Source organism: Pituophis catenifer, unplaced genomic scaffold (assembly GCF_029215685.1).
Source record: "Pituophis catenifer annectens isolate HBS135680 unplaced genomic scaffold, rPitCat1.0.hap2 SCAF_15, whole genome shotgun sequence".
Lineage (NCBI taxonomy): Eukaryota > Metazoa > Chordata > Lepidosauria > Squamata > Colubridae > Pituophis > Pituophis catenifer.
In genome coordinates this window covers 19,580,806-19,607,412 of record NW_027256895.1, presented here as the reverse complement: position 1 = coordinate 19,607,412, position 26,607 = coordinate 19,580,806, and positions in this window count along the sequence as shown.

The window sequence follows — 26,607 nt, the reverse complement described above, 5'->3', positions numbered from 1 at the left end:
CATTCTCTGTGGGAGCCCCGACCCTCTGGAATGGATTGCTCACTGAGCTCAGGACAGCCCCCGACCTTCTTTCCTTCCGTCGTGAGCTGAAGACGTGGCTCTTCCGCCAATTAAACTGATCCGTTTGGGGGTACACTGGTATAATTTTAAATCGTTTTTTAATTGGGTTACTGATTTTAATTTGGTATTGTATTGTGATTTGTATTGAAGTTGTCATTTTGTAAGCCGTCTTGAGTCCCTAGAGAGAAAGGCGGCATATAAATCACAATAAATAAATAAATAAATAAATTTCTTTAGCGGTCATTGAGTACATTTTTGGTTTAGGGAGTTTGGCCCCAGGCTCAATCTCAATTGCACAGTCAGTGTGGCGATGAGGCGGAGGGATGTTGCATTCCTCCTCACTGAATGCTTCAGCAAGGTCCCTGTATTCCTTGGGGACCTGCAGAGTCCCAGGTAGGACTTCGATGGCCGTCGTGGCTGCCTCTCATTGGTAGGGCCCCTGAGGGCTCATCTCAGTGGGTTCGGCTTCAGGAGGGATGGGTGGCAAAGGGCCTACCTCTATCATGACTTTCTGGTAGCTGTACTCCCATTTGATTGTAGGGGCCCATTTGTCTAGCCAGGCCAGTCCCAGGATGATTGACTCTGCCATTTTTGGGGCCACTATGAATCGAATGAGTACTGTGTGGAACCCTAGTTCCAGTCTGACAAGCTCAGTGACCCGTGTAGCAGGGGTACTACCTATTAAGGTCCCGTCTACTTGCTGAAAGCATATGGGGCAGCTTAAGAGGTGTGTCTTTATGCCTATGGGGGAGCTAATTAAACAACGGGTGCAGCCAGAGTCTATTATTGCTGCTACCACTCCATGCACCCCTGTCTCTGGTGCTGTCAGCTTTACTTTGACTACAAAGGGGTGGATGGTCCCACTTACCATTGGGTCGTCATTTCCATTGCTACTGCTGGCCAGCCCAGGGAGCAAGTCTTGGGATGAGGTCTCTTCATTCTCTCCAGGGGGAGGAGAAGCCTTGACTGCCTGGCGGACAATTCTGCTGGCATCCGGGGGCTTTTGTGGGTCCCTTCTGCCTCGGGCTGATGTGGTGGGGCATGGGTGTGGAACCGGCGCAGGTGCCAGACTTCCACAGCTCGATGACCCACTTGTCCGCAATGGTAGCACTTGATTATCCCTGTAGATTGAGCAGGTTCCAGTGGGGCCTGTCAGAGGATGTCTAGCAAAAGTCCTCCCTGGGGGCCTCTCAGCTGAATGGTTGTGAACTTCTCTATCAAGAGCTATTGACATGGTATACCAGTCTCGCAGTCGCTCTGGCACCCCCCAGATTCCACAGACGGTTCTGACTTCTTGATCAATGGCTTCTTTAAAATAATGCAGAAGTATTCTGTTCAGCCAATGTCTGAAGTTCCCCGCGACCCGCCTAAAGTCCCATACAAAGTCCTTTATGGGTCAATTTCCTTGACTCATCACCTTTATCTCAGCTTTACTCTTGTTGACTCGGTCTTGGTCTCCGAATCTGGCCAGGAGCAGCTCAACAAAACCTTCTGCATCATTTAATTCATCAACCCCCTCATTATGCAGTTGGGCTATCCAGTCAGCAGCATCTCCCTCATTCATCTCTTCTGAGATCGCAGATACTAAGTCGTGATCTGTTTCGTACTGCTTTCCATACTGATCTATATGAGCCCATACTAGGCTGAGGAAATAGGCCAGTTTGGCAGGCTTACCGTCAAACATCACTCTCAACCATGCTGGTGGGGCCCTTGCTGGCGGAATTGCCACGGCGGCTGGAGGCGGGGTGAATTCCTGCAGCTGAACTGGAACCTGCAGCGGTGGCGCAGCTGGCTGCTGGATCAGACCCCACGGCAGTGCTGGGATCGTTGGGGCAAATTGGGCCCATGGTGATCCCATAAGAGGGGGAGCAGCAGGCGCTGGCATCCACTGGCACTGGACCCACCCCTGGCTGGGATAGAATCCCCAGCCTGGGGGGATAAATTCCGCAGGGGGTATTATGAAGGCAGGTTGATGAGGGCTGGATACAGGATGACATCCAGGCGATCGTTCTTTTGGTCCCATCTCTGGAGTTGGATCAGTCTGGCAACTTTTCCCAGAATCCATCTCCCCGGACCGAGCTCCTAGGCTTTGCATCACCTCTGCAGCTTCAAGGGCTCATCCCACGCCTTCAGAAGGAGAATACTGGGTCTCGACAAACCTTCCAGTATGTGCTCCCATGGCTCTCTCTACAATCTTCTCTCTCCCTTCCATCTTCACTGAGTCTTTGCACCACCCAAGCTTCAGGTTGGTTCTGGGGCTCAGCACCCCATTCATCCCCCTTTCAGGGATATTTAGAGATTCAGGTTAATGTCAGGGTTCCAAGGAACACTCCCAACAAAATAAAGCTCTGAGGCCTGAGATTCCTCAAAGTTCCAATTTATAAGAGATGTCATGTTGACACACCTGGGAAAACCTGAATCTGAAAGCTTCCAGGTTTCCCCCACCCAGCTAAGAGTTCACAGCCGTGCCCCACACCCACAAATTCATCACATTGTCCAATCAACTCTTCGCACTCCACCAGATACAGTCTTCATATAGTCTGCATCAGACGCCGGCAAAAGTCCTTGAGTACGGAATGTAGTTATGACTTACTTTCTACCGCTCCAACAACAACCCCCTCCCAACTCCCCAGCTAAAATATGTGGCAGTTTAAAAGCAAAAAGAAAATTGTCTTCCAAAACTGGCACTGCCCACCTGCCCAGATGTCATCAAATACGGTCTGCGCATGCGCAGAAGCACACACACGCACTCCCATTGTGAACTGGTAGCAAAGGTAAGTAGAACCTACCCCTGGGAAGAACTACAGGTAGTCTTTGACTTATGGCCACAATTAAGTCCAAAGTTTTTGTTGCTAAATAAGTCCCAATTCTTTTAAGTGAGTTTTGCCCCATTTCATGACTTTTCTTGCCACAGTTATTAAGTGAAGTACTGTAGTTGTTACAGTTAGTAACAGGGTTGTTAAGTGAATCTTGCTTCCTTATTGGCTGTGCTTGTCAGAAAGTCATAAAAGGTGATCACATGACACTCTGGGACATTGCAACAATCATACCTAACAATCAGTTATTAAGTGTCCCAATTTTGACCATATGATCATGGCAATGCTGCAATGGTCATAAGTGTAAAAAATCATCATCGTTCACTTTTTTCAATGCCATTGTAAATTTGAACCTTCACCAAACGAACTGTTATAAGTTGAGGACTACGTCTACTGTATGTTCCAGACACATTTAGAATGTTTAAAGTCAAAGTGTTAAATGTTTTGTTTTGCTAAAAACATCAAATGTTTTGCAGATACGAAGACCACTGTGCCTTAAAAGCTGTACATTCGAAATTCTAAGATTGTCGGCCCTGAAGACAGCATATGTGTAGCCATATTTTATTCTAGCTATTGTCTATTCTTTTCTTAGCTACTTTAGGCATTCTGCAAAGGAATTTAATGGTATTTCATGCTCGCCACTCTCTAGCTGTTGAAAGAGGGGTTATAGAGATAAAGGGTGAATGTTATGTCTAGGTGGCATGCTTTCCCGTGAGAACAGAGAAGATGCCTGCAGCTGGAGGAAGGTGGAGTTTGGAGTCACTGGAATGATGGACTGAGAATTGATTGGAGATTATGACTCTGGAGGGAAGTTTCAAACTTTTCCTTTTTGCTGGGTATAATTCCAGAATCTAACCAGAGTCGGAATTACACCAAGTCCTTGCCAATTTGATATGCTCCTAATAATCAGACTTTTTTTTAATAAACATTTTTTTATTTTTTACACAAACATACAAACAGACATACAATGCATTTTTTCTGAACAGAGTATTGGCCGAGTCATATATTTATACAATTTTTGGTCATTTCCAACACAATTTATATATTTCACTTTTTGCCATAATAATCTTTCTCTCTAATTTTTATTAATATTATTAATGTTACTCTTCACCCTAATATCTAATCTTAATCAAATTCAATTTTCCCTTTTTTTTCTCCAAGTTAAAACCCTTAACTTTAAAATCTCACAACATAATGTAATTCCCCATATTTCCCTAAATTCCCTTATTCTAATCACATATTTTTCTTTGTCAACTTTTCCAAATATTACAAACCAATATCTTACTAAAAGTCACTTAAATATATAACATTACAATCATTTTTATTAAACAATAAAACAAATTACTTTGCACAGTACGTTTTCTTAAATCTTAAATCCAATTTTCAATTACTTTTTCAAATATATAAATTTAATTAAATTATTCCAAATATTACAATCTCATGCATTAAACTTATTTGTATTTCTAAATCTTATTTCAGTTCATTTATAAATCAAAGTAATTATCCATTGCTTTAATTTAAACAAAATTAATTTTCAGCTTAATTTCCAATATTCTAATTAATTACATTTTTACAATTAAATACATTCCAAGTATTACAATCTCAACTGTTGCATTTTCTAAAATTCAATATATCTAGAAATCTTACTTCAATTCATTTTTAATTCTAAATGTATACAACGTATTTCTCTTTTCCCTTTCCATCAATTATTTCTTTTTCTAATAAACAAACTTTAAAGACAGATGAACGCCTTAGGTTTTGTTTCAGGGAACATATTACTTGGAAGCTTGACAAAGATACTGACTCAGAGTCCCAATTTTGTTGCCAGTGTGCTATGTATCTTACTTATTCTTTGACCATGGCTCTGCCTATTAAGACCATGAGTATAAGTCATGCCTAAGGTACAAACTACCTCAGGGAGCTGGTCCAACTATTCTCTCTCATCCTAAGAAGTAAAACAGACTTTCCCAATATGTTTGCCAAGAAAACTGTAGGGACTCATCCAGGTAGGCACCAGAAGTCATCACTGATTCAAAATGCATCAAAATAATTAGAATGGAATGGTATCTATAGTATCCATCTATAGCAGGGGTCCTCAAGCTACGGCCCATGGGCTGGATATGGCCTGTTGAAGCAATTAATCTGGGCTGTTCATGACCATGAGGCTGCCCCTCCCACATTGCCCTGCCCACACCCCTCAACTGAGTGCAGGCCTTTGTGAGTCACGTGGACTGGATCTGGAAGGTAAGGCTAATGGTGGGGGAGAAAAATCCACCCCATACTCACCGTGCTTGGCTGAAGGGCCACCTTGGGAAGGGGGGGGGGTTGGACCCAGTGAGCCTCAGCCGCCTTTTGGTCTCAGTGCCGATTTGAGCATGTACTCCGTGGATTGCTAAGAGCCTGAGCCTTGTGGCACCAAGGCAGCCGTCACCTCCCGCTGCTTTGGGCTTGCAGCTATAAGCCTCATCCAGGAAGCACTGCGGTGGAGAGAAGTAATCGGGATCAACCCTAGCTTTGCTGTCCATTGCAGTTAGGAATCTCAAATAGGGCTGAGAATGAACATTGTGTTGTAGCCAGCTTGGAGACTAGATCGGCACCCTGAAAATTCATCTTCTCTCAAGGAGCCTAGCCAAGGTCTTGCTCACCAAACACTGAGGCACCTGGACTCCCAGTAATAGGATGGAGTCCTTCAGGCACTTAATGTGGCTGCCTGTTTAGTAACTCCAGCCCTCCCTCCATCACTGGGAGTCCAGGCATTTCAGCGAGCAGTGAACCAGGGCCAGTCTCCTTGGCAGATGAGGACTTCGCAGGGGGCTGATCTCACGCCAGGGCAGCTACAACACAAACTTTCATTCTCGGCCTTATTTGAAATTCCTAGCTGCAATGGACAGCAAAGCTAGGGTTGACGTCCCCCTGCATCAATCCAGCAGACAAGACAGGAAAGGGGGCGGAGAGAAACAGTCCAGTTGTCAAGGTCCAGTTGCCCGGGCGGAGCTCCAGGTGGAAGGGCTTGTTTTGGCCCTGGGTTGGAGCAGTGAGGAGGCAACAGTGAAAGCATGAAGGGAAGCTGTGCAACTGGAGGCCTGGTTGCCACAGCCTGCAAGAAAATCACCATCTTTGGCCCCACTGGCATGATGGGTCTGGCCACCCTGGCACAAACCCTGGATGTTGGTGAGGAAGAGCAGGGGGTGTCAGCATGGGGGGCAAATCAAGCAGGAGGCCCACAAAGGGGCACGCCATCCCCCCGGGCTTTGAAAGAATGCACTTGGGATGTGACTGCTTCCCTGGAGAAATGGCGCATCTGCTGACAATTGGGGGGTGAGTACAGAAGGAGCAGCTCCCTGCATTGTGGCTGCTGCAATGAATATGAATATGCCCAGCCAAATTTTTCAGCATGGTTAACATCTCCAGCCAATGAGCTTAGGCCACCTGGTTATCATAGCCGGCCCTTTGTCCATGACTTCTCCTGTTAATTTACCAACTCCAGTTACTGGTCCAGTGAACATTGCACATCCAGTCACTATCACCTCACCAATGAATCTCCCAACACCAATGACATTAGCTGGCCCTTTAAATATAGCCATGAGACCTGTGGAAAGCATGCTTTTCCTTCCCCAGGCATTGCCAACCTCTCCGCCCTGGTTAAAAAAACCTAGAACAAAAACTTCATGCAGTATTAAAAAGAAGATTTGAAAAGGGGGCTGCTGTATATTGTTTTTTTTTTTTATTGAAAAAGTTTTCAAATACAAATTTTCCCCCCTTTTTTTTCCCCTCTCCCTCCCCCTCCCTAACCCCCCCCTCCCCACCCATCCCGCCCTGTGACTTCTTCATAACAAAAAAAAAAAACCCTAATTCATAACAGATTACTTACTCCCTCCTCTAAATATTGACCTTTACTTGCTAAAAATATTATTAATATTATGGCATCCCCCTTTATCCATACATTTCAGAGAAGAGAAAAGAAAGAAAAAAAAAGACATTATACTATAACATTATAGAATAACTTCTCCACTTTAAAGCTATACGATAAGTCCTACTTTAACATTTAATCTTCTATATATATTACTATAACATTTCAAAGCGGCCTTCCCCATAAAATCTAGTTTAACATTTATTCCACTCTATCCATTTCCTCCACTCCCCTAAATATATCACTTAAAAATCCCTTTTCTAAGACTAATCAATCTACTAACTAGCTTATTCACCCACTATCATGCAAAATTACCATACACAACATATCTTAATATCTTTGATTCACTGCCCACACTACTTAAAAATATATGTCTATATTTTCCATTATATCTAAATAAAAAAAAAAGAAAAGACAATGACTTTAAATTTATAATCCATATAATATCTTCTTTAAGGTCTTTCCATTGGATTAGTAGAACCAACATCCATAATCGGGTAACATAGCTTGCTGGTGCAACAGTTTATTCAGGATCTTCAATCCTGTCTGCCCCCGTCAGTAGTAAATATCTTCTTATATGTATAAAGGTAAAAACAACCACCCGAGTGACATTATAATTATATTCCATATAGTAATAATTGTGGGTTTCATCAGGATTATTGATTCCCATCATCGTAGTGGGTAACAACCCGATCTTCTGCATGCCCCAGCATAATTCTCTTGCCTTGTGATTCAAGATAATTATAATATGTTTATCAACACAAAAAGAAATTCCAAAGTGGATAATTCACATCCATCAGTTTAAGGCTCTTTTCACGTCCCCAGATTACGGCCATGCAGAGATCTGCCACAATCCTCAGGATGATATTAACCAATACATCGCCTCTTCTATGTTTACACATAATCATTCATATTTTAAAGTCACTGGCTTCACTGTTGCTTGATTTAGAAATTTCTATTTTTTTTTTTAAGTGTTTTATTGTAAGAAGTTATAATAATACAATTTTTTCTCCATCCGGTTACATAGTATGGAAAAAGAAATAAATGCAAATTACATATTGAACATAAGTGAGTGATTTTTCCAGCCCAGATACATAGTAGTGCATAGCAGTAAATAAAGAAAAAGTGGAGAATTGTGTTCTCATATCATTTAGGTCGTATATTATGTATCTATAATAATCTTCTACTATACATTAATGAATACATAGATTTTTGTCTCCTACTTATCCGAGTATCCTCTCCTTGCCATCTTATCTTTCCTACCATCCTCTCTACATCTTCTCTTACTATTTCGTTTTACTATTTCTTGTTCTGGTCTCTTCCCTTTTTATTTCAATTTCCTCTTCTCTAGCCACCCGTACCACTTGTCCCATACGCTGTAATAATCCGAATCATCTCTGTCATTGATTTCTAATGTTAATTTGTTCATCTCGGCACACTCCATTATTTTGCCGATTACTTGTTCCTCATTCGGGATTTTTTTCTCTTTCCATTGTTGGGCGAAGGCAATTCTTGCTGCTGTTATTATATGCAATGCCAAATATTTCTTCTTTTTTGTCATTTCCTTCTGAAGAATTCCCAGGAGAAGTATTTTAGGATCTAATTCGAAAGTTTCACCTATTATTTCTGAGAGCCAATTACAAATCGTCTTCCAGTACTTTTTTGCTTGGGAGCACGTCCACCAGCAATGGTAAAAGGAACCTTGCTGGTGTGCACACTTCCAACACCTTGGGTTAGAGTTAGGGAAGATCTTAGCAATTCTAGCCGGTGCTAGATGCCACCTATAAATCATCTTGTACTGGTTTTCCTTATAAGTGGTTGCCTTGGTGAGTTTTATGTTAATATTCCATAATTGATCCCATTCTTCCAAATTTATATTTTTCCCAATATTTTTTGCCCATGCTAACATTGGGCCTTTAACTACTTCTTCCATCAGATCATATTCTACTAAGTAGTTATATATTTTAGCTAATAATTTATTGTCTGTACCCATCCAGATTTTGTCAAAATCTTTGCTCCCCATTTCTATGCCATATTGTACTTTATCTTTTTTGTGTCTTGATTTTATCTGCGCATATGTCCACCATTCAATACAAATGCCTTGTTCTTTTAATTGTTCTAATGTTTTGAGGTTCCCTGCCTCATCTAGAATTTCTTTGTATTTTACAGTTTTACCATAGTCCAGAACGTTTGGGTAGATTATCGCCTCCATGGTTGAGAGCCAGCTGGGAATTTTAGTGTAATGTTTCCGTCTTATTTCGTCCCACGTAGATTTTAGTATGTCCCTCAGTTTATGTTTATTGAAATATGTTTTGGTTTTTTTCCCGGTTTCCCATAGATAGGCATGCCATCCCATCTGAAGCTCATGCCCTTCTAATGTTAGAATTCTTTTGTTCGCTAACGTCGCCCATTCTTTTAACCATACAAGGATTGCTGCCTTGTGATAAGTTTCCCAAATAGGTAATCCTAGCCCTCCCCTATTTTTTTTATCTTGTAAACTCCTGATTGCTATTCTTGGTTTTTTCCCTCCCCATATAAACTTCCTGATAATGGCATTAAGTTCATTGAAAAATTTTTTATCCAATTTGATTGGCGCTGTTTGAAACAAGAACAGCAATTTGGGTAGGATACTCATTTTAATGGTCGCTATCCTCCCGAGGAAGGAAATTTGCAACTTCCCCCACTTCTCCAAATCTTGTTTTATACTTTTTACCAGGGGTATATAATTGTCTTCTTTAAGGGCCGAATACTTTGTTGAGATCCATACTCCCAAATATTTTACTTTTTTCGCAATTTGGATTCCCATAGATTCCTCCAGGACTTCTTTTTGATTTTTCGTCATATTTTTAGTGAGCATTTTAGTTTTAGATTTGTTTAATTTAAGTCCTGCTACTTCTCCATATTTATCAAGTGTTTCCAATATATGTGTACCTGTTTCAACCGGTTCTTCCATGATTAGGACGACGTCATCCGCAAATGCTTGAACTTTATATATTTCCTTCCTTATTTTGAGCCCTTTAATTTGACCGCTCTCTCTAATCTTTTTCAATAGCACTTCTAGTGCCAGTATGTACAAAAGTGGTGACATTGGGCATCCCTGTCTTACTCCTTTACTGATCTGAAATGTTTTGGTGAGTTCCCCATTTACTAGAATGTTGGCCCTTTGTTTCTCATAGATCGTCTTTATTGTATTTGTAAAATTTTGTCCAAATCCCATTATGTTCAATTGTTGCTTTATAAACTCCCAATTCAAATTGTCGAAGGCCTTCTGTGCATCTAAAAAGACTAGTGCTACCTCTTTTTCCGGATGTTCCTCATAATATTCTAGCACATCCAGGATCGTCCTAGTGTTATTCCTTATATGCCTCCCTGGGAGGAATCCATTCTGATCACTATGTATTATCTTATTTAGAATTTTTTTTAGTCTTTCCGCTAATATGTTCATATATATTTTATAATCCGTGTTAAGAAGTGAAATTGGCCGGTAATTCTGTATCAATTTGGTGTTCGATCCCTCTTTTGGTAAAAGTATAATATAGGCCTCTCTCCAGGATTCTGGTATTTTGTTTTTCATTAGGGCCTCATTAAAAATTTGTAGCATTCTTGGGAGTAGGATATCTTCTAATTCTAAATTTTTGTATAGTTCCCCTGGGAATCCATCCGGGCCCGGGGATTTGTTCTTTTTCAGTTTGGCAATTGCAGTCTTTACCTCTGTTAGTGTAATCTCTTTATTTAATATTTCTTTTTCCTCCTCTCCAATCTGTGGCATTCCCTCCTCCAATAAATATTGTTTTACTTTCTCTTTGGATATATCCTCTTCCTTATATAAAGACGCATAAAAATTGTATGCTATCTCCAATTTTTTTTCTTCCTTAGTTGTGGTATGACCTTCGGTGTCTTCAAGTTGAAAAATGATTCCTTTCTCTTTCTCCTTTTTAATTCTGTAAGATAACCACCTTCCTGGCTTGTTGGCATTCTCGAAGTAATATTGTTTTGTTCTCTTAATGTTAAATGCAAGTTTTTCTTGATCCATTATATTTAATTTATGACGAATATTCATCCAATTTGCTTTTATTACTTCATTGTCAGGGTTTATTTGGGCCTCTTTCTCTGCCTTTGCCAGTTCTTCTAGTAATATTCTTAGAGATTCTCTCCTCTCTTTATTTCTGAACGCTCCATAAAATATCATTAGGCCTCTTAAATAGGCCTTCATCGTATCCCAGATTATCCCCGGGTTCGTTGGTTCTTTTTCATTTTCTTCAAAAAAGATTTCTAATTCCCTCTTGACTTTGTCGATATTTTTTTTGTCTCGTAAAAATTGTGTGTTCATTCTCCACCTTGTGTTTTTTCTCTTATATGTACTCTTCCATCTAATTTCCAGTGGATTATGATCTGCCCAGGTGTTAGGTAGAATTTCCATTGACTCAATGTCCATACCCAAGTTCCTGCTTGCCCACATCATGTCTATTCTGGACCATGATTTGTTGGGATTAGAGTAGAAGGTATACTGTCTCTTGTTGGGGTGTAGTGTTCGCCAAATATCCACAAGATTTAATTCATCGACTAAGTCGAAAAAGGTTTTTGGTAGATTTTTCCTCATTTTCTTTTGACCTCTGGGTCTTTTGTGATCTTTATGCGCATCGACCACTCCATTAAAATCTCCAATGATGCAAACATTATTATTGTCCAATCCTCTTATTATATCTCTTGTTTTACTATAAAACTCTTTCAAATTTTTATTTGGGGCATAGATCGCTACTATTAAAATTGTTGTATTGCCTCTCTCGATTTCGACAATTAGTAATCTCCCTTTGGGGTCTGCATACTTCAATTTCGTCTTCATCTCCTTTCTAATATATAGTACCACCCCTCTCTTTTTCTTCGTAGCTAAAGAGGTATACAGATTTCCCAGTTTTTTATTATCCAAATATTTTATGTGTTCTTGTTTAATATGTACCTCCTGGAGGCATACAATATCAGCATTTTGTATAACTAATTTGTTAAAGAAAATTTTTCTTTTTTTATGATCGTTAAGTCCGTTTACATTAATTGATATAGTTTTCCAGTCGTCCATTCTTTTTACTTTCTGTTGATTTACTTAAATTTGATGTTAGTATTAGCTCGAACTGCTCTTTGGGGCCTTTGTTTCTTTCCTGCTTCTCTTCTTTCTTTCTCTTCCTTTTCTTTCTCGCCTAAACTCTCTTTCCCCGACCAGAAATTTCTTTTTAGAAATTTCTATTTTTATGCAACCTTTTTCTTTTTTTCTTTTCTTTTTGTGGGTTTGGTTTCCATCCTAGTTTCCTTTCTACAAATTGTGTATCATCTGGTCGGTTTTCATTCTGCTTTGTAGATTGGTCTTGTTGATTTTGTTTTTGTATCTCATGTTTCTTTTTTATCCCTTGTATGTCCCCTAATTGATTTCCATGCTTATCCTTGCCTTGATAAGTCATCACATTAAGGTTAGATGCCACTTCTCTCAAATTTGTAGATAGTCCAGCTGGGGTGTCCAATAAATCCAAAGGCAATTCATCTGGTACAGTCTCTGTAATTCGATATTTTACCTTTATTTCCAGCTCCTTCTGCTTATCCTGTATTATACCTGAAGATGTTAAGTTCATTTTGAACCTATTTTGATAAAATTCTTCCGCTCTTTCAACAGTATTTAGCTGATATCTTTCTCCTTGATATCTGAATATAATACCAACTGGGGCGTCCCACCTAAATGGGATATTTCTCTTTTTTAACTCATTCACCAGAAAACCAAATTTCTTCCTTTCCATCAATATCTTAGGTGGGAATTCCTTGTAAATCCAAATCTTTCTTCCATACAATTGCAAATTAGAATTGAAGGAATTTTGCACGATATTATTCCTAATTTCTTTATCTGTAAAATAAATCACCACATCTCTAGGCAATTGCCTTTGCTTAGCAATCCAGGAGTTTGTTCGATAAACTCTGTCAATCCTACAAAACACTTCCTCAGGTTGAACCTTTAGAATCCCAGCTAGAATTTCAGAAGATATTTTCCTTAAATCATCTCTATTATTTTCCTGCAAACCTCTTAATCTTATCGCATATTCTGTGAAATTATATTGTACCATTAAAATCTCTTTTTCAATCTTCTGTTGCAGATTTTCTACATTACCAGACTTTTGATCAGCATCCATTTTAGGTTTTTCTTCTAAGCTATTATCCTGAGTGTTTGTCAAATCATTTTCAATTTTTTGAGTTCTATTGTCCAATTTATCTTGAATTTCTTCCATTTTAGACTCTAGTAAATTAGTATTTGTGTCCAACTGTATCATAAATTCTGAAAAACCATTTGCCACTTCCGGTTTGTTGTTCGTCGCTGCCAGACGTTCCTTTGGGATCGTCAGCTTCCACTGCCTGTCAGAGCCGCCTTCACAACGGAATGGCGGCTCGAAAAAACTCCGTTTCCATGAGGAAACAGAGATAGAGCCGGCAGGGGTGGGTAGAACTCTCTGCGGAGTCCCAAAAGTTTTTCCTTTACTTTTGGGACGGAGCGGATGAGATGCCCCGTATCCCCAGCCGCTGCTCCGGGCTTTGGGAGACCTCTGCTAATGCAGAGCTAGGCGTCAAAAGCAAGCCTGCAAATTTAACAGATTACTTAAAGAAAATGTGAGCTGGACCTGTAATACTGAACTGCAAGTATTTTACTGATTTTTAAAAAAATTACTTAAGAGAGAGGAGGAAAAGAAAGAGGAAAAAAAGCCTTTTAAAATGGTGTCGGCTGGAGGAGAGGCTGAAAGGGAAAGTCCTTCCGTTTTCTATTATTACAATGTAGCAGAATAAATACCACTGGCTACATTTGTAGACAAAACTTTGCTCCTGTGTCTTTTTATCTTTTTTTCCCTTGGAGACTTGATATTGTTGTTGATTGGAAAGAAGTCTTTTTTTTTTCTTGCTTTTTTTTAACAAAGCCTGCCTGGGCGGAAACATGGCACTGAGACTCACAAAGTCAGATAAACAAGTGGGGGGGGATTCCCCCACCAACAATTTAAAGGAACAAGTCTTAACTCTTCAGTCTCAGAAACCTGATTTTAATATAATAGAATTTTTCTTAGAGGAGATTGAAAGAAGGAAGGAGATTGTGAATCAGCAACTTGAAGAATTTAAGCAGGAAATTAAAGAATTGGTGAAATCTAAGTTTGATTTTTTGCAGAAAAAATTCTCAAAAGTGGCTGCTGTATATTGTTTAATGGACTGCTAAATTGGCAAAATGGACTGCTAAATTGGCCACACCCACCCAGTCAAATGACCCCCCCTGCCACACCCACCCAGTCAGTCATTAGAAAAATCAAACTATGGTCCACCCCCCCCCCAGTCTGAGGGACTATGAATTGTCTCCCTGTTGAAAAAGTTTGAGGATCTATATACAGTAAATGCCTACACCCATTTATATATTTATATAAACTCATATCTTGTTTTTCATTCTTTGCCTTTTGGCTTAGACCTGTCTCCCTCCAGAGGCCCTGGCCTGATCTTTACACAGGTGACTGTCTCACCATTATTATAGAATTAGGCAGTTTGTCTCTTCCAAATCTCATGGGACACTATGGAAAAATGAGGAACTGACCCTGAAGGATATTGTTAATATTCACCATGAAATACACGCTCAAAATTCCTCTATGAGTTGATTTGACAGTATGCTGCAATTTCTACTTTTGTCTGAAAAACAGCTGAAAAAGTCAGTCCAGTATGATCTCCTAGAAACAGGATCTTGTTGCTGCCATTTATACACAGAAAGAGGACATTTATGGAAGTTGTTAGCAATCATGGAATCTCTGTTAACCATATTGCCTCAAGTGGTCTGCAAGCATCCTAGCCTTCAATGTGATCTTGTTGAACCTCTTCCTATTCATCACACCTATCATCAGCCTGGAGATGTTAACATTGCTGGCGTTATTTCTGTATGCTTGACATTTTCTGACCCCATTGATTTCAGCCAACATCCTTCTCAGGGACTTCAAGATAGACTTATGCAAGTACACGATCAATCTATTTTCAAGTTCTGGTCATTGCAAAAAAACATTTTCCAGTAATCTTAAATAGGCTGCCTAAATTGATTCATAAGCTTCCACATAAATTTGAAAAAAGGCCAAATTTCTATCTCAACAAATCATATGTAACAAGCATTACATGTAGATATTGAGGTAGATAAGGATTAATTCATGAAGATCTACCACTAAAATCTAGGTGGGAGCACATATGTTTTTATCATTTGATATTTCTAGTATCAAAATTCAGCATTTTTCTTCGTGATATAAACCATCCTTAACAGCTGGAATTTGATACTGAGCCTTTCTCATTCCAGGTTCTGCACTTGTATAAACATGCAAATATTTTGGTCTGCATTTTTAGGAATCTGAATGGAATACTAAATACAGGTAGTCCTCAACTTGTGACCAAAATTGAGCCCAAAATTTCTGTTGCTCAGTGAGACATTTGTTAAGTGAGTTTTTCCCCAGTATACGATCTTTCTTGAGTGACTCCCTGCAGTCATTAAGTTAATGACACGGTTGTTAAGTGAATCTGGTTTCTGCTGATCTGAAGGTCACAAAAGCTGATCACATGATCTTGGAACACTGCAACCGTCATAAATGTGAGTCATTTGCTAAGTGTCTGAATTTTGATCACATGGCCTTGAGAGTGCTGCAAGGGTTGTAAGTGTAAAAAACGGTCATAAGTCACTTTTTTCAGTGCTGTTGTAACTTTGAATGGTCACTAAATGAACGGTTGTAAGTCGAGGACTACCTGTACATTGCACTAAAACATATTCCATAAAATATTGTACTGAAAGATCAGAAGTGTCATAATGTGAAGCAGAGTTTTCTTAATGGATTTTTAAAAAATGTTTTACAGAATAGTTTTTCAGAATTACCAGCATATCCTGGCCTTAGCATTTTCTCTCAAAGATATCAATGAAAATCCTGAGATCCTACCCAACATCACGCTGGGCTTCCATATTTTTAACAGCAATTTTAGTCCTGGATGGACTTACTTTGCCTCAATGTTGCTGCCTTTCACTCAGGGAAAATTCATCCCTAACTACAAGTGTGGCATCCCCCAAAATTTGGCTGCAGTTATTGGAGCACCTGACATCTCTCTTCACATGGCAACTTTATTGTCCATCTATAAAGCTCCTCAGGTAAGAGATGCTGAAGATACTAATATTTATAGTTTTGTAATATTATTTATGTTAGTATAATTATTCTGCCATAGCACCCCAGAAGTCTGTAGTTTTCTCTCTTTAGAAGGGAGTACATTTTCAGATTCCTGGATATATTTTTCTGCTTGATAGCAGAGCTGCATGAGTTACGAGAAAATCTGAATAGACAGTGGGGGTATTACTTCCAGGAAAAGATATTTACTGGTACCTTAAGAGTGACATCTTGGTTGATATTCCTAAATAAACACAACTAGCTGCATAATGTTTCAGTATATAAGAATACAGTTACCCAAATAAATGTACACATTTCCAGAGGCTCACATAGACCTTTGAAATTGCATATGTTTATCTTTCTGTAGTTGACCTATGGCTCTGCTCCAGTCATGGATAAAGAGACTCAATCAGTTTTCTTCCAACAAATGTTTCCAGATGAATTGCACGAAGATAAGGGTCTCCTGAAGCTATTTTTGTATTTTAGATGGATCTGGATTGGAATTCTTGTGGTAAATGATGACAAAGGAGAGAGATTTGTACAAGAAGTGCTCCCTACATTTTCTGAACATGGCATCTGCATTGAATTCATAGCAGAGTTCCCAATCTTAGCTTTTTACAGTGATTTTACTGATATCATAGACAATATGCTACATATATACCATGTTCTCATGAACAGCACAGCCAATGTGATACTCGTGTATGGTGAAATTCGCTCCATGTCATTTCTGAGAAGTCTCCTCCAGTTATCAGAAGTGGTGGATATACCAAAAAAGACAAAAATCTTGATTACATCCGCTCAGACAGATTTTATTTCAAACTCCATTGAGAAATTTATGGACATTCATTTCCTACATGGTGTTTTATCCTTTGCAGTTCACACAAAAGAGGTCCAAAACTTCCAGGATTTTTTTCAAAACCTAAATCCAAACAACAACCAACATGATCACTTTCGGAAAGATTTTTGGGAACAGGCATTCGAATGTTTCTTCTCAATTTCAAAAACTGAGACATCTGAGAAGAAATGTACTGGACAGGAGAGGTTGGAGACCCTTCCCACATCTGTGTTTGAAACACGGATGAGTGCACAGAGTTACAATATTTACAATGCAGTCTATGCTGTGGCACATGCTTTGCAATCTCTCTCTCAATCCAAATCCAGGGGAAAAACAACAGTGAAAGAAGGAAGGAAATATTTCGACAATCATATGTGGTGGCAGGTAAGCCTGCTAGTGGAGTAAATACTATATCTGTAGTTGCAACATCTCTCCATATGCTCTAACAAATAATATCGTGTAGGGCATGGAGCTGCATGTGGCTCTTTCACCCTTCTGCTGTGGCTCCCTGTCACTCAAAATATGCGTCACAACCTCCAAGGTGCAAAATCCACCAACATGCGATTTATTGAGCTTTTCAACCCCCGGTAGGCCAACCATGGATAAATCCAAGAAAAGAAAAATTTCAGAAGGAAACAAAATGTTTAATTCAACTACATATGCTAGTTTTGTGGCCGCTCAAGAAATAGTCAGGCATGGGAAGGGTTTTTGGCTCCCGGTGTTTTCTTTTCTGTGGGAAATGGGTCCAAATGGCTCTTTGAGTGTTTAAGGTTGCAGACCCCTGGTCTATGGCTTTTGACATTTTGACTTTTTTGACAGAAGTTCCCTTTCCATCAGTTGCTGGATTTTCACCTTTTCACATACCATTTTTGACTCACCTGCTTTTTTACACAAAGGTATTCCCAACAACAGTGTATAGTTTATAATAAATGAATAGAGAAGAAAGAAAATAGTGGTTAATGTTTCCAGGGACTCAGTTCCAAAAGAAACAGGTGAGGGAATAAAAGTGTTTTTAAATCTCAGGGCTTTAATAAAATTGGACCAAAGTAGAATATGTATTTTGAGCCTACCTGTTGCAAGACATATCTAGTCACATGAGGTGAAAGAATCATAGTATTCAAAATGCAATCTAAGGCATCAAATCCAGCCTTTGCTTTAGAATATGTTGGTTCAACCTCTTTTTGAACACATTTCAGCAATCATCTATTTCCACTGCTGAATGTCTTTAATTTAGAAGTTATTTCTTTAGTTAGAATATTGTGTTCTAAAAGTATTTTCTAAAGGAATTTTAGATTTTGTTTTCTACTGTCCATTTTACAGGTAGTCCTTACTTAGTGATGGGCTGAATATCCATTGCTAAGTGATGCAATTATAAAGTGTGGTGTCACTTGACCATCCAGCTTAGCGACAACAATTCCGGCAGACCCCCCAGTTATTATTGATAAGCAAGGACCCCACGTGATTACAACTTCCAACTTTCTTCCAAGTTCTCCATTTACTTTCCTTGTGGGAAGCCATAGGGAAAGGCTAGAAATCATGAGATTGGGAACCTGCAATAGTCATAAATCAAGGCCATTTTCCACATGCCCAGATTGTGACCATCCAATTGCAGGGACCCTGTAAAAACCAGTATTCCAAAGACAACAGAAGTACCACTGCTATTGCAAGTTTGAATCATCAGTGAAGAAATGTGTTTTGTGTTCCTGTACTGCCTTGTTTATAGAGACCTCCAAAATACTGTCAATCCCAACATGTAGTCCAAACTAAGAAACCCATTCCATGTCGGTCGGCACTATTGTTATTGTAACAGTTTCATTAACAGTCTGCTTATCCCTCTCTTACATTCATGTTGTGTGAACTATGTTTTCCTGAAATCCCAAAGGTGTTTTTTTTCAAGAGGCAACTGGACTTTCTGGGGTTTTTTTGAAGACATTTGTCTTCTCATCCAAGAAGTTCTTTGTGTTCTCAAATAAAAACCAGAAAGTCTAGTTGCCTCTTGGAAAAAAAACATCTTTAGGACAACCATGACCTGGATGACTGAGAATCTCCAGAGATTTTCCTGAAATTTTTTCTCAAGTTACTTTTCTTGACTCAGACTTAACTTCAGCTTATCAGTCTGTTGCCCTACTAGTGACTATTTATTTTATTTTATTTTATTTTATTTTATTTTATTTTATTTTATTTTATTTTATTTTATTTTATTATTTTATTATTTTATTTTATTATTTTATTTTATTTTATTTTATTTTATTTTATTTTATTTTATTTTATTTTATTTTATTTTATTTTATTTTATTTTATTTTATTTATTTATTTATTTATTTATTTATTTATTTATTTATTTATTTATTTATTTATTTTAAGCATATATAAGATAATAGATAAGAGTACATGAAAAGGGACATTAGGACAGGGACGGTAGGCACGTTCGTGCACTTATGCACACCCCTTACAGACATTTTAGGAATAGGATGAGGTCAACAACAGACAGTCTAAGGTTAAAGTTTTGTGGGCTTGTGGGGCAGTGGTGAAATCCAATTTTTTTTACTACTGGTTCTGTGGGCGTGGCTTGGTGGACGTGGCAGGGGAAGGATACTGCAAAATCCCCATTCCCTCCCAACTCCTGGTGGAAGGATATTGCAAAATCTCCATTCCCACCCCACTCTGGGGCCAGCCAGAAGTGGTATTTGCTGGTTCTCCAAACTACTCAAAATTTCCGCTACTGGTTCGCCAAACTGCTCAAAATTTCTGCTACCAGTTCTCCAGAACCTGCTGGATTTCACCCCTGGTTTGGGGAGGAAACCACAGTCAGGAAGTGCATTCCAGGCATTGACCACTCTATTGCTGAAGTCATATTTTCTGCAATCGAGTTTGGAGTGAGTCTTGAGTTTGTATCTATTGTTTGCTAGTGTGTTGTTGTGGTTGAAGCTGAAGTAGTCATTGACAGGTAGGACATTGTAACAGATAATTTTATGTACTACACTTAGGTCAGACTGAAGGCAGTGTAGTTCTAAGTTGTCTAAGCCCAAAATTTTAAGTCTGGTGGCATAAGGTATTCTATTGTAGGTAGAAGAATGGAGGATTCTTCTTGTGAAATATCTCTGGACCCTCTCAATTGTATTAATGTCCGATATGCAGTGCGGGTTCCAGACAGATGAGCTGTATTCGAAAATTGGTCTAACAAATGTTTTGTATGCTCTAGTTAGTAATACAATATTACCAGAGAAGAAGCTATGCAAGATTAGGTTAACAACTCTTAATGTCTTTTTGTTACAGTGGACTCTGGTACTTAGATCTTTAGAAATTAGTTCTCCAAGGTCCTTGACAGAATGAGGTTCATCTACAAGATCATGTCCATCTAACTTGTATTTTATGTTCTGATTTTTTTTTTTTTTTTGCCATTGTGCAAGACAGAGCATTTGTTGGTTGAGATTTGAAGTTTATTTATTTATTTATTTATTTATTTATTTATTTATTTATTTATTTATTTATTTATTGTTCAAATTTATATACCGCCCTTCTCCTGAAGGACTCAGGGTGGTGAACAGCCGAAGATAAAAATACATACAATACAAAATTTAAAAATAGTTTAAAACAAATTAAATAGTATTGGCCCACGACAATTAAAACATCCCCAATTTAAAATCAAATTAAGAACTAAATTACTCAATTAAAAGAGTTAGGTCAGCCCGGCTTGTTGGAATAGAAAAGTCTTGAGAGCGTGGTGGAAGGTGTGTAGATCTGGAATCCTCCTTATCTCCAGGGGCAATTTGTTCCATAGGGCAGGTGACCCCACAGAGAAGGCCCTCCCCCTGGGGGCCATGAGCTGACACTGTTTGACCGATGGCACCCCAAGGAGCCCCTCTCTGTGGGAGCGTACTGGCCGGTGGGAGGCTCTTGGTGGCAGAAGCGGTCTCGAAGATATCCGGGTCCTAAGCCATGGAGAGCTCTAAAGGTGGTAACCAGCATCTTGAATCGCACCTGGAAGACCATCGGAAGCCAGTGCAGCTCGCGCAGGAGAGGTGTTACATGGGAGCACCATGCTGCTCCCACAATCACCTGCGCGGCTGCATTCTGGACCAATTGGAGCCTCTGGGTGCTCTTCAAGGGGAGCCCCATGTAGAGAGCATTGCAGTAGTCCAGACGGGAGGTGACGAGGGCATGAGTGACCATGCGTAAGGAGTCCCGATCCAGAAATGGCCACAACTGGCGGATCAGGCGAACCTGATAAAATGCCCCCCTGGCCATGGCTGCCACATGTTCTTCCAAGGACAGCCGTGCATCCAGGAGGACATCCAAGTTGCGAGCCCTCTCTGTGGGGGCCAACGACTCACCGCTAATAGTCAGTGATGGCACCAGCTGACTATATCGGGACACCGGAAGCCACAGCCACTCGATTTTGGCAGGGTTGAGCCTGAGCTTGTTTCTCCCCATCCAGATCCGCATGGCTTCCAGGCACCGGGACATCATGGCAAGGGCATCATTGGGGTGGTTCGGGGTGGAAATGTACAGCTGAGTGTCATCAGCATACTGATGGAACTGCACCCTGAAACCACGGATGATCTCACCCGGCGGCTTCACATAAATGTTGAACAGGAGGGGCGAGAGGACCGACCCTTGCGGCACTCCACACATAAGGTGTGCCATCACAAACTGTGACTGGTCAGAGAGAAAGGAGGAGAACCACCGCAGCATGGTGCCCCCCACTCCCAACCCCTCTAAAAAGCACAGCATGATACCATGGTCGATGGTATCAAAAGCCGCTGAGAGATCTAAAAGGACCAGGACAGAGGAACAACCCCTGTCCCGAGCCCTCCAGAGATCATCAACCAATGCGACCAATGCTGTTTCCATGCTGTACCCAGGCCTGAAACCTGACTGGAGTGGATCTAGATAGATCGCATCATCCAGGTACTGGGGAAGTTGTCGCGCCACCACACTCTCAACAACTTTCGCCACAAAGCGAAAGTTGGAGACTGGACGATAATTTGCTAAAACGGCTGGGTCCAGGGAGGACTTCTTGAGGAGGGGCCTCACCACCGCCTCTTTCAAGGTGGCGGGAAAATAACCCTCACTCAAAGAAGCATTGATAATCCTCTGGAGCCAGCCACATTAATCTCCCGGGAAGCTAACACCAACCAGGAGGGACACGGGTCCAATAAACATGTGCCCGTGCTAAGCCTACCCAGACTCCTGTCCATGTCCTCAGGAGCCACAGGATCAAACTCCTCCCAGATAATACTCTCAAGACCATTTGCCCTCATCTCCCCCCCCCCCTGAATCTACCCAGTCGGAGTCCAGTCCTTCCCGAATTTGAGCGACTTTATCGTGCAGATACTGCACAAAATCCTCAGCTCTACCCTGCAAGGGGTCTTCCCGTGCTCCCAGATGGAGCAGGGATGGAGCAGGGATGGGTCACTCTAAACAGGGCGGCTGGGCAGTTATCTGCAGACGTGATAAGAGTGGAAAAATAATTAAATTTTGCTGCTTTTATCGCCACTAGGTAGGTCTTAATATGAGACCTCACAAGTGTTCTGTTGGATTTGGAAAGGCTAGCCCTCCAACTGCTCTCCAGGTGTCTATTCCGGCGCTTCATCTCCCTCAGCTCCTCAGAAAACCAGGGAGCCAAGTGAGATCGGCACCAGGTCAGAGGCCACAAAGGCACGACCTGGTCCAGCAGCCGCCCTATCACAAGCAGCCACCAGGTCTTCAGTCAGGTCATGAGCAAAAGCCACTAGCGGAGTTTGTGGACCATTCCCCCGGAATGAAACAGCAGCGCTAGTCCAAGACTCTCAGTCCCTTGCCCTTGGCCCGCAATTCCTTTCCCCTGTGCTGAGATCGATGGAAGGCGATGGAGGGGAGGCAGTAATAGAATGATGACAGAAAAAAAGGGGGGGTCAGATGGCAATAAATAGGAAGGGTGATGGTAAGGTCCCAAAACACTGAAGCTAGCAGACTGATCTGGCCTAAAACAGAGTCAGGGCAGCAGTCAGGGGAGGCCATATCCTGGGGTGGAGAGGGATTCCAAGGGGGAGACAAAGATGGAGGATTGTCAATCCCATCTAACCCACTCCCAGCCCCTCAGATCTTCCTCGGCACACTCACCCTTGCAGCCACCGCCGGTCCTCTTGGGACAGTCTTTGCCCAGATCTTCCAGGGCCTCAAGTTACAGTGGGAGATTTCAAAGTCCCAGCTAAACAAAAGCTGAGCAGTACATCCCCACAGCCTTCAGGTCGGAGCCCATTGCCATTGGAGCAGCCTCTAACATCCAGTTGCACCCATCATGCCGCAAAATCTCTGCAGCTGGGGCGCCATCCCAGAGAGCCGCCGCCGCCCTCCCAGCGGCGCCCAGCTGATGCAATCCTTCTTCGCTTCAAATCGCTCAAATCGCTGTCCCCGGGCCATCTGAGAGCCAGTTCCAGCCAGGGACAGCTCATCCAAACCGCCAAACTCTCAGCAAACTGGATGTGGGGGTGAAAGGTGGAAATTCAGCCCCCACCACTCCCAAACAGTCAATCCTCTCAACATCCTCACCAGCCGATCTTCCAGAGGCCTGCCATCTTGCGCATGCGCAGGACCAAACTGACACATAGTCAAGATCTTTTTGAAGGGTAATAGCATTATCAGTGGTGTTGAATAGTTTTACATCATCAGCGAACACAGTTGCTTTTAATATGATTGCAAAGGTCATTTTTGTAAAGTATAAAGAGTATTGGTCCTAAAACGCTGTCTTGGGGAACACCACTGTTAACAGGTACAGGATTTGATAGAGCGCTTCCTTTTTTGACCACTTGTTGCCTGTTTGACAGGAAGGTAGCTATCCATTTATGTAGGAGTCTAGAAATGCCATAAGATTTTAGTTTTAAAAGTAGTTTATCATGTACCAGTGAATCAAAGGCTTTACAGAAGTCTATGTAAATTGCATCTATTGCTTTGCCCTGATCGAGATGTGTAGTCCATATGTTTTGCAGTGTAGTAGTTGTAGATTACAGGAGAAATGTTTTCCTGAAACCAAATTATTTGTTGGAGAGTAGGTTGCTTGTCTCTAGGTGGAGGATAATAGATTGGTGGATGATTGATCCATGACTTTACAGGTGACGCAACATAAGGAGATTGGTCTGTAATTTTCAACTAGGTTGGGGTCTTTCTTTTTGAAGATAGGGATGACTGTGGCTTGTGACCATTGGTTGGGCAACTCTTATAAAGTTCTTCAGGGCCATTCCTCTGATCTATAAAGATATGGATATTTCCCCATTTGTAACACTATAGCCAGGCAAGAGAGAGAGGCTTATTTTATTGGCAGTTAACCAGGAGTGGAAATGTCAGACATTGTAGCCCAGTTTTGTATGCGAGTCATTATTGAACACATATAACTCATCCAATTCAAGTGATCCTGTTTAGGTCACCATAACCGCATATATCTTACAATCATTACTGCCTCTTTTGAAAAATAACATACATATAGTAAATGTAAAGACATTACATTTTGTCTTATTATTCTCTTGCTTTATACTGAAGGATTTTACCTGAGCAATAACTCAGATCATAGATAATTTTTTGTTAATATTTTACTGTGCAATCCTGTTAATACAGTTTAATTGTTTTCAGTAGTGTCATATCCAGTCCCTTTTGGAATCATTGTTATGTTTTGAACATATATTTCTGCCTCCTGTTTTTCTTTGACTGTCTCTGTATTTCAGGTTCATTCTTTTCTGAGAAGTGTCAGATTCAACAACAGTGTTGGTGAAAAGATCTCCTTTGATAAAAATGGAGAATTCATTGGTGGATATGATATTATCAATTGGATCACATTCCCAAACAAATCCTTTGTTAGAGTCAAAGTTGGAGGGATAGATCCCACAGCTCCACCAGAGAAGTTCTTGAATATTTCTTTAGATTCCATCACGTGGCCAGTAGGCTTTAATGAGGTTAGCTGTTTAAATCTAAATTGGTCTGTCTTCATTCATGTAGCATAAAATATATATTGATGATGGTTCCAGAGCATCATCTCTGAACTAACCTAAGAACAAATGCCCTGCAGAAGGAAAAAATATCTATAAGAATGTTTACTTTTCTAATACTTGGTACAGAATATTGTATCCTTTACTTTGTGCCCTCTGCACTCTATGAATTATAGACTATGGTTTTCATGGTTTTGATGTAAAAGCTTTAATAGAGTGTATTACATTTCATCAGATCATAATTCAGAAGTTGAGAAAACTAACTTTAACTGACCAGCATAGATAATGCTTTTGGAGAGAAGGGAGGATGGTGTCAGCCCTGGATCCATCTTTAGACAGACTTAACAGGGATGCCACAGTGAGGGATGGGTGAGCTGTGGGAACAGGAACCTAATCACAACAACATTATTTCACATGAGATCAAGGACGGGTTGCTGGAAGGTAGTGACTGAAGTTTGGTAGCAGCTGAGGCAGGAGATTGATTGGGTTATATGATGTGAATGTAACAGGGCAGGGTGTGAACTTTAGTGTAGGTGGGGGAAAATGCGGGATTTTAGATTTGGATTTTTTCCAGATGTGCCAACATGATTTCTCTAATAAATTCTTACTTTGATGGACTTCGTCTTGGAGTTCTGGATTCCAATGAGGAACTCCATTAGAATTCAACTTGGAACACTGACAGATGGTTTGGGAAAATGCCAATAATTGTAGATATTTAATTAATTATAATTTCACAACAAATACAACTAAAATGATGTCATGACATCACTTTTGCTTATCAATTCATTTTTATTATGTCAATTCTATTTTAACAGTATCACTCCAAGCATTTATTTCACCTCTGTATCTTAAAACATTCTTTTTCATTCAATGATAGACATTACCTTTATCTTTGTGTAATGATCCTTGTGAGACAGGACACAGCAAGGCCAAGAAAGAAGGGGAGTCGTTTTGCTGCTATGGTTGCTGGCTGTGCCCAGAAGGGAAAATATCAAAGGAGAAAGGTAGGAAATTTCCAACTATAATGGGATACAACACTGTCTATAATCAACTCTATCAATTCCACTGTCTTCTTTTTTAGATATGGATGACTGCTCCCCATGTCCTGTAGATCAATATCCAAATCCTGACAAAAATATGTGCATTCCAAAACGGATCACTTTTTTGTCCTATGAAGAACCTTTGGGTATCAGTCTGACTGTTCTTTCCCTTTGTTTTTCTTTAATGACAACTTTGATCATCACAATATTCATGAAACACAAAGACACTCCCATCGTCAAAGCCAACAACCGAAATCTCACTTATATACTTCTAGTTTCCCTCCTCCTCTCTTTCCTTTGTGTCTTTCTATTTGTTGGAAGACCAGATAAGATTTTGTGTCTCCTTCGACAACCAGCTTTTGGCCTCATCTTTTCTGTAGCAATTTCTTGTGTATTGGCCAAAACCTTTGTTGTGGTTCTAGCATTCATGGCCACCAAACCTGGTTCCAGATTGAAGAAATGGGTGGGTGGAAGAATGGTCAGCTACATTATTATTTCCTGCTCCTTTGTTCAAATATGTATTTGTGCTGTATGGCTAATAATATCCCCACCATATCCAGATTTTGATATGCAGTCAATGTCTGAAGAAGTCATCTTGGAGTGTAATGAAGACTCAGTCATGTTCTGCTGTGTTTTGGGCTTTATGGGTTTTCTTGCTCTGGTTAGCTTCTCTGCTGCTTTTCTAGCTAGGAAGTTACCTGACAGTTTCAACGAAGCCAAATTCATTACCTTCAGCATGTTGGTCTTCTGCAGTGTTTGGCTGTGCTTTATTCCAACTTATCTAAGCACAAGGGGAAAATATA